At 37.8% G+C, this 12,732-nt stretch overlaps 1 pseudogene; it reads right to left on the bottom strand.

Annotated features, from left to right (window-relative positions):
• Window positions 1–5,998: 5,998 nt before the first annotated feature.
• On the bottom strand, window positions 5,999–10,071 carry LOC149391144 (protein NRT1/ PTR FAMILY 5.10-like; annotated as a pseudogene).
• Between the last annotated feature and the right edge of the window lie 2,661 nt (window positions 10,072–12,732).

Below are 12,732 nucleotides of genomic sequence, written 5' to 3'. Positions count from 1 at the left end.
AATGATGGCAAAGAATCAAATTGGCTGAAGGAAACTTATCTTCTCTGGTCAAAGTGGGAGATTGTTAGGAATAATATTGCCCACTTGAAGATAATGAATAAATGATTACTAAATTCGATAATAAGATTACTCTATTAGCTTTATATGATTAGTGGGTTGAGTTCTAAACAATTAGAATCAATAACAACTATCTTCCATAGCATCCGTATTAAACTGAGTCATGTGCTGGGCACCTGAGTTCGGGCGGTGAGCTAAAACGAGGTCGATGACTGATATACGCCTGGAAAGCTATATCTAAAGTCATATATGTGGAACACATAGGTGAAGGCTGATCACTATGTGAGAGCATTCTACACTTGTGGTAAGTGTACGACTTGGACATGTCTTGGTGTAGATGTGTCGTTTAAGGACCGTTACGACACACTAACCGAGGTCACTATGATGGTCACAGTGAGACTTGATCTAAATCCTGAAGTGATCATGGACACTGGGTTATGTTACTGAGCTCTTTGACTCATTCGCTAAAAGGCTATTCATGCTAATCACAACTTATGTCTTGGGAGTTTTCTCAGAGCATAATTCGAGTGGGAAATGATTTACAGATACGGAATCCAGCCTTCCTGAAAGAAGGTTAATGTTCTCTCACCTAAGGGTTGATTCCAGAACCGATAGATTGCTAGCACTTTCGAAGTAAGTAACGTTCGAAAGAATCTTTCGCTGGGGAAGCAACAATGCTTAGGGCTGATATGTATCAAGAGAAGTATAACAGAAAAATTGACTTCTCTGGTTGAACCTGGAGGATCTTGATCACGAACTGACTATATCAGTGGACACTCGTCGCAATGAGTAAATATAATTCTAGTATAAAGGAGAGTTCGGTCTTAGCTTACAAAGTGGAGTATTTGACCAAGATTAGACGAATCGATGGAAAAAGAGAAATGACTATTTCGTCTTTTCCATCGGATTTGTTAAGCTTCTATTACTAGGTCCATAGTCCCCGATTCGGCTCTGATAAATGCGGATAAGAACTTTCGTATAATAATGTTTATCATTATTAATCTCACTTGCTGTAATTGTGATTGACAGCATTAATTCTGGAAAACGGGTATTCGCAGAATTAAATAAATATTTATGGTAGAATTGTTTATTTATTGTTTGATAAAGTAAATAAACAATTATTAATTATTTGTTTATTGTTGGACCAAGTAAATAAATGATTAATTGAGTTTTAAGCAATTGGGCCATGCACAAAATATGAAAATCGAATTAGGTTTTTTGGCACTAGGGTTTGCGCAAATTCCCCTTGGCCGTGTGCCTAAAATTCGACTTTTATAATATTGGTATTTACCAATATTTTCTCTTTAGTTGTTTAAATAAAGGAGAGAGAATAATATAAGATATTGTCTTATATTTTCTCTTTATTTAAAGGAAAGTATTTAGGAGAATTATGAGAATATATTTAAAGGGAAATAATATATTCTCCTTTATTCTCTCACTAAATAAAATATTCTCTATTTAAATAGAGAATAATATCCCATAAATATTGATCTGATGGATGAGAGAAAAAGTATGATTCACTTGTTGAGATCCAAGGGCCTAGATTAAATCATCTAGTGTGAACACAATAAAAAGAAATAATATATTCTGGAAGATTCCATGAATATCTCATTTTACTACTATAAATAGGGGTTCATAAGAAAGCAAAAATCAAGGATTTTGACCTAGTAATTTCGTGGCTCTCTCTTGGCCGTGCGAAATTTTCTCTCCCTCCCCTCGGAAATTCGTTTCCATTCTTAGTGAAATAAGAGCGAGATCTCGAAACACCTAGTTTCGTGATCTAGTGAGATAAAGACTGTGTCCACTCATCTTTCTTATTCGTCTCGGAGATTACGTTTCGGAAGACTAAGGTGTCATCCTCGATTCCTTAATCAAGACGACGCAAGGAGTGCGCGATTGGTTTAGGAGCGTTCTGTAGCTGAACCGAAAATCAATGTAAGTATTCGTTTTCAAGGTACCGCACGTCGGTGTGATTATACTCCTCACCACTTGCGAAGAGGTTTGCCATGACTTTCTCTTCATTGAGCATCACAACCTCGGGTTCCTCCTTGGCCATTTTTGTGCGAGCTCATGGTCATCTTTATCTTCGAGGTGTTAAGAATTCTTGCCCACAAGAGATAATGAAGACATTATAAATGATTAATAAATAGAATAATGGTTTACTATCATATGATTAGTGGGTTGAGCTCTGAATATCAGAATTAATAGCAACTATCATCCGTAGCCTCCATATTAAACTGAGTCACGTGTTGGGCACCTGAGTTCAGTCGGTGAGCTAAAACATGGTCGATGACTGATACATGCTTGGATAGCTGTATCTAATCATATATGCGGAACACTAGTGAAGTTTGATCACGACGTGCGAGCATTCTACACTTGTGGTAAGTGCACGACCCAGACAGACTTTAGTTGTAGATGTGTCATTTGAGTACCGTTACGACACACTAATCGGGGTTGCTATGATGGTCACAATGAGGCTTGATCTAAATCCTGAAGTGATCCTGGACACTGGATCATGTTACCGCGCTTTTTGACTCATTCGCTAAAAGGCTACTATCATGCTAATCACAGCTTATGTCTTGGGAGTTTCGGAGCATGATTCGAGTGAGAAGTGGTTGACAGATACGGAATCCAGCCTTCCTGAAAGAAAGTCAATGTTCACTCACCTAAGGGTTGATTCCAGAACCGATAGATTGTCAGCACTTCTGAAGTATGTACGTTCGGAAGAATCTTTCACTGGGGAAGCAACATTCGGAAGAATCTTTTACGTTCGGAAGAATCTTTCACCTAACAGATTAATTGACTTTTCTCGATACGGGTTGAACCTGGAGGATCTTGATCACGAACTGACTAGATCAGTGGACATTCGTTACAATGAGTATATATAATTTTAGTATAAAGAAGAGTTCAGTCTTGGCATACCTAGGTGGAATCTGACCAAGATTAGACAGATCAATGTGGTAAAGAGAAATGATTTTTTTTTTCTTTTCATTGGATTTGTTAACCTTCTATTACTAGGTCCATAGTCCCCGATTCGTCTTCGATAAGATGAATAAAGAACATCTAATAATAATGTCTTTCATTATTATAGATCTCACAAGCTGTAATGGTGATTGATAGCATTAAATTCAAAAAACAGGTATTTGCTGAATTAATAAAGTATTTATAGTAGAATTGTTTATTTATTGTTTGATCAAGTAAATAATCAATTGTTATTTATTGTTTGATCAAGTAAATAATTAAACAATTAGTTATTTGTTTATTGTTGGACCAAGTAAATAAATAATTAATTGGGCTTTAAGCAATTGGGCCTTGCAATAAGTGGAAGCCGAATTTTAGGATTTGGCAACAAGGAGTCGGGCAAATCCCTTTGGCCGTGTGCCATGAAATTCGTCCACTATGTATTGGTACTTACCAATATTTTCTCTTTAGTTGTTTAAATAAATGAGAGAGAAAAATATTTAAAAGGAAATAAGATATTGTCATTTATTCTCTCTCATGAATATTTAGAGAGAATAATATTTAAAAGAAAATAAAATATTGTTCTTTATTCTCTCTCATGAATATTATGAGAGAATAATATTTAAGATGAAATAAGATATTATTCTTTATTCTTCCAATGAATATTACGATAGAATAATATTTAAAAGAATAATATTTAAAAGGAAATAAGATATATCATTTATTCTATCAGAATTAAATATTCTCTATTTAAACATAAAATAAAATCTCATAGATATTGATCTGATGGCTAAGAGAAAAAGTAGGATTCAAGAGATAAGATCCAAGGGCTAAGCTTTGATTCACTAGTGTGAACACAATAAAAAGAAATAATATATTTTGGAAACTACCAAGAATAAATCATTTGCACTACTATAAATGGGGATTCATGAAAAGAGAAAAATAAGCTTTTGGAAGTACAAAAATTCATCCAACATAAGAGTGTGGCCGATTCTCTCTCTCTCTCTCTACCGCTTGGAATTGCTCTATTCCTTTCTTAGAAAATAAGAGTGAGATCTTGAAACAACATTTGTTTCTTGAAAGAGTGTAGTTCAACACCGTATTTCTTTATTCGTCCGAAGATTACGTTTCGGAAGACTACGGTGTCATCAAGAGGAGTACGAGGATCTGAAAGCTTGAAGAATGAGATCAAGGCGTTCGAAGACGGATTGAGAAAGCTTGAAGTTTCTGTTCGTGGGCCAAATCCATAAGTTCTCTATGAACCTTGTTCTTTGTTCTTATTGGTTGCTTGACATGTTTGAATGTTTTCAATATTTAATTAATAAAGTAAATCTAGATCTTGTTAGATAACTATACATTTAATTAGCACTTGTTAGTGTAATTAATTTATTCCGCAACTTATATGGTTATCAAGGTGAGCACATAATTACAACAAGTGGTATTGAAGCGATTGTTCGTGTCCGATACCGCTCATGTTTCTCCAACAAGTGGTATCAGAGCGATTGTTCATGTCTGATATCCTACGTGCTTCGTCGACGAGTTGTATCGGAGAAATCATTTGTGTACGATACCCCCCCTCGTTTCCCAACAGGAGGTTCGTCTCCTCGTCTTCGGGCAAAGGATTCGCCAGTCCTCGGTGAACATCAAGCTGGCTCCTCGTCATGGAGGCTTGTGAGGTTTGCATCCTTGTCGGGCTTTTTGCTACGGCACTCGATCGCGTAGTGTCCGTACTTTTGACAAGCATAACACTTCACCGTGCTCTTGTCTTTGCGGGGTTTGGTGTCTTCTTGTCGAGCCAAGCTGTCACCACGACCTCGGCCTCGACCTCGCTCTCGTCCCCGACCTTTGCCACGACCTCGGCCATCTTCACCGTTGCCATTGCGACTCGATGAGCTGGAAGAAAAATTAGCGTCTCCGTTTTTCTTCATTCGCGACATCCATTCTGCATGCGTGGGCTAGAGCTGCTTCTCCTCCTCTCGGTCACCGTAACCACGAAGTCTCTCCTCGTGGACCTTATGGCGACCGACGACTCCTCAATGGTCATGTTTTTTAGGTCACCGAATTGCTCGATCGCAATGACGATCTGCATGTTTTTTTTGTGGCAAGGCTCGTAGGAACTTCTTGACGACGGAAATCTCCTCCACCTTATCTCCCAATGAGCGGATACCTGTCACAATGGATGTCAATTTCATGGCGAAACCGTCCACCAACTCTCCGCCTTTCATGCGGATTGCCTCGAAGTGAGTCCTCAAAGTTTTCACTTTCGCCTCCTTGACTTGCTCCATGCCAACGTGCATCGTCTTTACTGTCTCTCATACTTGCTTGGAGGAATCCTTCTCTGCCACCATGAGCAGAACGTCCTCCGGACGCGCTTGATAGATGGCAACGAGAGCCATTCTATCCTTGCGCTCTTCGACCTCGTCGAGCTCCATGGCGTCCCACACTCCTTGCTCCTGTAAGTTCACACGCATCTTCAACGCCCACACCGAGTAGTTACTCTTCGTGAGTAACAGATAATTGAGTGTCACGTTTCCTTCTCTTCGTTGCCACCATATCTCCTCTGATAGCTTTGCTCGGTGACAACGCGTCCTTCGGCATCTTGCTCTGATACCAAATGTTGGTACCAATTGAATGGATCTTTGTAGAACAAAAATGAAGAAAGGAAAAGAACAAATTTGAAAACAAAGTTGGGGAAATTTTCTTTGTATTACTTTGAAGAGAAAATACAATTCTGGTGGTGTTGAAATGTTTACAATCAGCAGCCTATTTATAGTAAAAACAAACAAAAATGTAACAACAATAACTTCAAATAACTCCTCCACAATCAATGGATGGTAATCAATGGCTTTGCTCCATCAAATCAGGCTTAGACTCACATACGCATCATATATAAAGCTTTTAACGTATGCATATGTTACAATCTAATGGACTGTTGTGAGGTAGAAGAAAATAAGATACAAGTGATTAGTACTAAAAACATTTATCTCCTATTATAAACGTAAGACCTTGCAAAATACAAAAGGAAAGAAAACCCAGTGCACTAAGCCCAGAAAGCAGCCAATAAAAATAGTCAAGATGACCTCTATTCAAATCATCAGCGAACCAGTTATTTGTCCCATCCCCATCCGTGAATTTATCAATGTCCGAAACGAGAGAGCTGCTCAAGAAATTCCCAACCCCAAGAACGCTGAGGTACAGCGCGAGGCCAACGCTTCTGAGCTCCGTCGGAACTTGGTCGTAGAAGAACTCTTGCAGACCCACCATCGTCAACACGTCAGCGACTCCGATCATGACGTACTACGGAACGAGCCACCACACGCTCATCGGCTCGGCGCTCCTGAGCCGCCGGGCCTCGACCAGAGTCGAGGCCGCCATCACGAACACGGAGATGAAGATTCCGGTCCCGATTCTCTGGAGCATCGTGATGCCGGATTGTCTTCCGGTGAACTTTCGGGCGAGAGGGACTAAGACGCGGTCGTAGATCGGGACAGTGGTGATGATGGAGAGGGCGAGGAAGCACTGGAGCGAGGCCGCCGGAATCTTGAACCTGGAGAAGAGGGTTCGGTTCATCGTCGCGCCTTGCTTTGTGAAGAACGTGGCTGACTGAGCAAACGTGACTCCGTAGATCAGGCACGTGGCCCAGATCGGGAGTACGGCTTTGGCTTCTTCTACCTCGGCTTTGGTGCAGACTCGATTGCTTTCCTTGGGTTCGTTTCCGGTGGTTACCGTCGCTTTGTTGAGGAATCTGCATGATCAGATATGCATGAGGATATATTAACGGATAGTATACTAGCTAGTTTGTAACTTTCTCTTGTTTTTTTTTTCTAAGTCTTTGAAAATTTATGTACATGTGAGATTTTCGTATGAGTTTTAGATGGAATTTTGAATAAGCGATCAGTATATGTGACCTTTTATAAAAGTATGCTTATGAAGACTCAAATTCGTTTACTGTAAATTTTGGAGATCACGGAAACAGTTTGGGAGAAAAAAAAATAGGATTCACTAGAAAACCACACGAAAATAATAATTTAGACAATCTATAATTAATAATTTGAAAACTTTTGCTGTCGTGTAAATTAGAATAGCTAAGAGTGAGTATTTTTTTTTCTTTATTGAAGTCGGAAAATAAAGCCATTGTTATCCGGAATTTATATACATTTTTAATTTATTTTGTGTTTTAGCAAAAGGCTAAATATCTAAATTGATTACAAGCATCCTTTGAATTTCCGAGGAGAAACTTCAAATGGACATTTTATATAGCAATTTATATTTAAAAAATAATAATTTTAGCTCATTTCACTAAAATATGAATTTTGAATGTGTTTATTACACATTTGGAAGAGATAAAATAAGATAAATAAAGAGATCGAGATTAAAATAAAGTTCATAATAATAAATCAATAAATAACTGAAGTTAATGGCATTTGGTTGAAAACACATCATCTCATTGGAAGTTACACTATCTCTTGGACGTTATAATATCTCATTGGAAGTTGCATTTTCATTTTCTCATGTTTGTATATTTCCTAGAATGTCTTAATTGTTCCAATGCACAAATATAATTGTTTATTCGTTTCCTCCTTATATAAAGAGAGGTTCTCCTCTCATATAATATAACAAGTAGAAAATATTTCTCCATTTTTTCCTCTCTATATTTCTACACATTTTATTCGAAATTCAAAGGAGGTAGCTGTATCGTGAAATTTCTCTTCTTTACAAGAAAGAAAAAAGAGGTGAGATACTAAGTTCCTTACTTGAATTGACAATAGCTTCGATTTTGAACGACCGGTGATGGCAAAGTAGCTCGTCGGTTCTTAAACGCCCCGACAAACACTCCACCAATCCGCACAAACGGACCCTTTTCATCTGTAGAAACGGAATACCTATAAGTCCTTGTTCCGAGCACAAAAACGATCAGCGCAAAAACCATGGCAACACATGGAAATTCCGAACCCGAGAGCCCAACTGAGATTCTCTTGGATGAAACTAGCAACGAAGGTGGTGACCAAACCTCCCACGCAAACACCAAAGTACCACCAATTAAAGGATGATCGTTTTTCCTTGGCCTCCATCGGGTGATTATTGTTGTCGAACTGATCGCCCTCAAAGGCCTGTGTGCATGGCTTGTGCGATCGCTACGAGATACAAGGAAGAGAAGAATATGACTATTTGGGAAATTGGAGGAGAGCAATGTGTTGTATTCTTCTTGTCATTTTTGCACCCCGAACCAGCCACCGATAGCCAAAGTGCCGATAGAGTTAACACACCTAGTGCCTAACATTTGAAAAAAAAAAAAAAATTAGAGTTATAGATCCAAGTAAGGTTTAAAATACGATTGATTAGAGTGTCCACGGAAATCTAATAATAAATCAAAAGTGCCAATTTAGAAATCTTGTCGAAATTTATGAAATTTTTAGTTTTCGTTGACATTTATGCTAAATTTTGTTATTTTAAAAACAGCCACTACTACAAATGTTGGATTATACAACTCACTTTCTACAACGCTTAACATAAGCGTTGTAGAAACTAGGGATTCTACAACGCTTAACATAAGCGTTGTAGAAACTTAGTGTTTCTACAACACTTATGACTAAGCGTTGTAGAATCCAAGTGTTTCTACAACGCTTTTGGATAAGCGTTGTAGAATCTGGGTGATTCTACAACGCTTTTGTAAAGCGTTGTAGAAGAACTTAAATTTCAGATTTCCCACAACGTTAACACTATCCGTTGTAGAACCATCGCCGCGGCACCATGTGATTTTCGCCGCGGCGAAAACTTTCTACAACGCAAGTTCAAAGCGTTGTAGAAGGATGGACCTCGCCGCGGCGAAGCATTCTACAATGCTTTTTATAAGCGTTGTAGAATACAGTCGCCGCGGCGATGGTCATCTCTCGCCGCGGCGAGATTATGTCGCCGCGGCTGGAAATATACTCCGCCGCGGCGAGAAGGATACCGTGGCCTAGCAGTTTTTTATGAATTCCCAGATGTTAGCACTATAAATTCCCAGATGTTTTTTATGGAAATTTATTTAAAAATTGATGAAAATTCGTAAGTTTAAATAAACAAAGTTTCGCCATATAGGGAGAGTGGTGTCAAATGAAAAGTGGGCAAATTAAATTTGGCGGCGTTTCACGGTGTTTTATCCGTTCATACAATAAAAAAAAAAATAACTTGGGTTAATTTCATTAATCAATAAATAGTATGGTGTAACAAGAGTCGAATGGTATATAAACATTCGATATGATATATACCATTGATAAGAGGAAAATAGAGTAAAACCGAAACCTCTCCACCACTGATATGATATATAAAGCTCATTTTGAGTCAATATATAGCTGTTTATATAAATATTAGAGTACAATCTAGATGGTGATTGTTTTTCCTTATATGTGTTGTTCTCTAATGATAATTTTGCTTAATTAAGAACAAATCCTCCCATGTAGAGCGTTGTCACATTTCCCAAAAACAAAACAAAACAAAACAAAAATAGTTTAAAAAAATAAAAGGAAGCAAGTGGGCCCATGATCATATCCTAAGAACCAAAAACCAAATAAAAGCGAAAAAGTCAACTCGTCTTTGTTCAGCAGAGTGGAATATTATTACCAGAATATAGAGGCCGGAGGCGGCGAGAATAGCCCGGTAGCGACCGAGAAAAGCGTCAGCGAGAAAAGCTCCGAGAAATGGAAGCAGCGACCCCGCGCCGGCCCACGCGTTGACGCTCGCCGCCGCCGACGCCGTGGATTGTCCAGCGGCCCCGTCAGATAACTTATCAGGCTCGATCCGATCCCAAAGTACGCAAACCTCTCCGCTATCTCAACGTCTATATGTGTGTGTATGTATATATATGAACACATCATTATTTATGGACGTAATGTAGTACATATAGCAACATTTATATGCATGCATGTAATTTTTACCGATTATGAAAGCTGCTGATCTCCAGCCGCCGGAGCCGAACCGCGACGCCGGACGGTTCTTGTGGTCAACGGATCCGTTGACCACTTCTGACTTCACCTGAGGAAGTTCGAGGCGGCCGTTATCAAGGGACTTCATATTTCGTAGGTTTGGAATTGGTCTCCGGTGCGGAAAAATATGGCTAATTTGCCATGTTTGTTCGTTTTTTCTTTCTTTTTTTCTTTTCTTTATGTACATATGATTAAGGAGTGTCATGCACATTTCACATTACACTTTGCTGTTGTATTTTGGTTCGTATCCCTTGGTGATATGGCGAATTTCTACTCGTGGCTTGCGTAATATATAATTAAATATCTATACATATTAGAGAAATTATTGAGAATCTCGGGTCAGTTATTGTGGATGACGTGTTTTAGATTTGATTGCCATTCATGAGCGAGTTTTGGACAGGTTGCTTTTTGAAATGTGTATCATGAAATTAATCCATAACATAGTTAATAAGAGACAATGCCTCTCTAACTTTTATCCTGGTGCCGCCACGTGGCGCCTCCAAGAGGTAACACGTGGATTTTTTTTTTTTTCAATTTTGAATTTTTTTTCCCTCCCAAATATCAATATATTTTGTATAATTTTTTTATGTATATTATAATCATAATTACCAATACTATATCAATAACATATATTATCATTTTTTTCCCGATCTTTAATTTTTTTCCCCTCTCTCATCAATATATTTTGTATATATTTTTATTTCAACTTGAATCCTGGTGCCGCCAGGCAACGACACGTGGAATCCATTTTTTTCCCTTCCGATTTTGATTTTTTTTTACTTCCGATTTTGATTTTTTTCTTTCCAATTTGATTTTTTTTTATATTTTTTATGTATATTATAATCATAATTATTAATAATATATTATACTATATCAATAACATATATTATCATTTATTTTTTTCCGAACTTGAATCTTGGTCCGCCAGGCAGCGACACGTTGAAGCCATTTTTTTTCCTTCCAATTTTGATTTTTTTTTTACTTCCGATTTTGATTTTTTTTTTTTGCTTTCCAATTTTGATTTTTTTTCCCTTCCAAACATCAATATATTTTGTATGTTTTTTTTATGTATATTATAATCATAATACTAATACTATATTATACTATATCAATAACATTTGTTATCGTTTATTTTTTTCCCGACCTTTAATTTTTTTCCTCTCTCTCATCAATATATTTTGTATATATTTTTATTTCAACTTGAATTCTGGTGCCGGTAGGCAGCGACACGTGGAACCATTTTTTTTTCCCTTCCGGTTTTGATTCTTTTTTTACTTCCGATTTTGAATTTTTTTTTCCTTCTTTCATAAATATATTTTGTATAATTTTTGTATGTATATTAATTTCTTTCCTCCCTCTGTTATCAATATATTTTGTATAATTTTTTTATGTATATTATATTTAATACAATTAAAAGTCTAAACTTACTTTATTTTACTTTTTTTTTTTTTTTTTAAATATTGCTGACTCGCGCGTAGCGCGTTTTTTCAACTAGTTTATCAAGAAGATGCATGACATCGGGATGATCAAGTCATGCATATACCAGCGTGAAAATAGTAGAAAAATAACCGTTTTCGTAACCTTTTTTTTCAATATTAGTCGCTGAATCTTCTAATTTTAATAAATTATTGTTTTCAATAACAATTAATCAGATTTCAATAATATTAACTATATTTCAATAACAGTTTATCAGATTTTAATAATTGTTGACCAGATTTCAATAACAGTACTAATCATATTTCAATAATTATAGACTATATTTCTGTGGGGTATAAAAATTCAAATATTTAAATATTATTTCGGACGGGCTTTGGCCCGACTAAAAGCCCATAATCCATTTAAAGACCGGCCCGCAAAATCTTTTATGGGCCTAGCTCGCTCTCGGTAGATCGGCCCAAGTCCAGCAAAACTTCCTGGCTCGACAAAGGATTCCAGCTCGACCACGTCTCCCTGGTTAGAAGGATCGGTCAGTCAAAGAGCAGACCACGCCGCGAAGACCGGATCTCGGACTATTTCAGCTTGGGCGAGAAATGTGGATCGAAGAACACGTGTCTTCGGCCAGAATGTTCCATCTCGTCTATAAATAGAGAAGGAGACGACAATTTTCGCACATGCAAGCTCTACACCTCAGTTTCCAATTAATTCAACTTTTAATTTTATATTCACGATCTCCAGCTCGCCTTGTTGAGCTCGTTACCTCGCCCCTCTTGTAACTCATTTCGATATTAATAGATTTACATTAATATTCTTAATTTATTACAATTTCAGCCTTATTATCGCTTCTTATACGACGTCCTTCGAAACCCACTGAAATATAATATCTTAGCAAATCCATTCTTTTATTTATTTTTTATTGTTGATCGTTGTAAAAATCGACATCAACAATTTGGCGCCGTCTGTGGGAAAGCTCATAAAGACCAACCTCGAAAGAAGCAGTTCGTAAAAGCAATCCTTTACCATGTCTTCCACTCCGACTCATTACGAATCTGGAGAGGAGATCCCTCCGGGAATCAGGGCAATCCTGGACATGCTGACCAAAAAAATAGACGAGCAAGCTGAGACCAACCGTGCTCTTAACGACCGGTTGAATACCCTCTCGACTCCTCAAAACACCCCGGATCCTCAAGTGGGATCCGGAGATATGACCGCCTCTGAGTCAGCTCGCCAAGCAACCTCGGTTGCGCAAACAAACCGAGCTATCCCTCCCGGAGTCCGTCTGGATTTCTCCGCGATACAGGTCACCTGAGGA

Source organism: Urtica dioica, chromosome 7, assembly GCF_054948205.1.
Source record: "Urtica dioica subsp. dioica isolate 48M chromosome 7, U.dioica_male_clone48M_v1_H2, whole genome shotgun sequence".
Lineage (NCBI taxonomy): Eukaryota > Viridiplantae > Streptophyta > Magnoliopsida > Rosales > Urticaceae > Urtica > Urtica dioica.
This window is presented reverse-complemented; position numbering and strand designations above follow the sequence as displayed.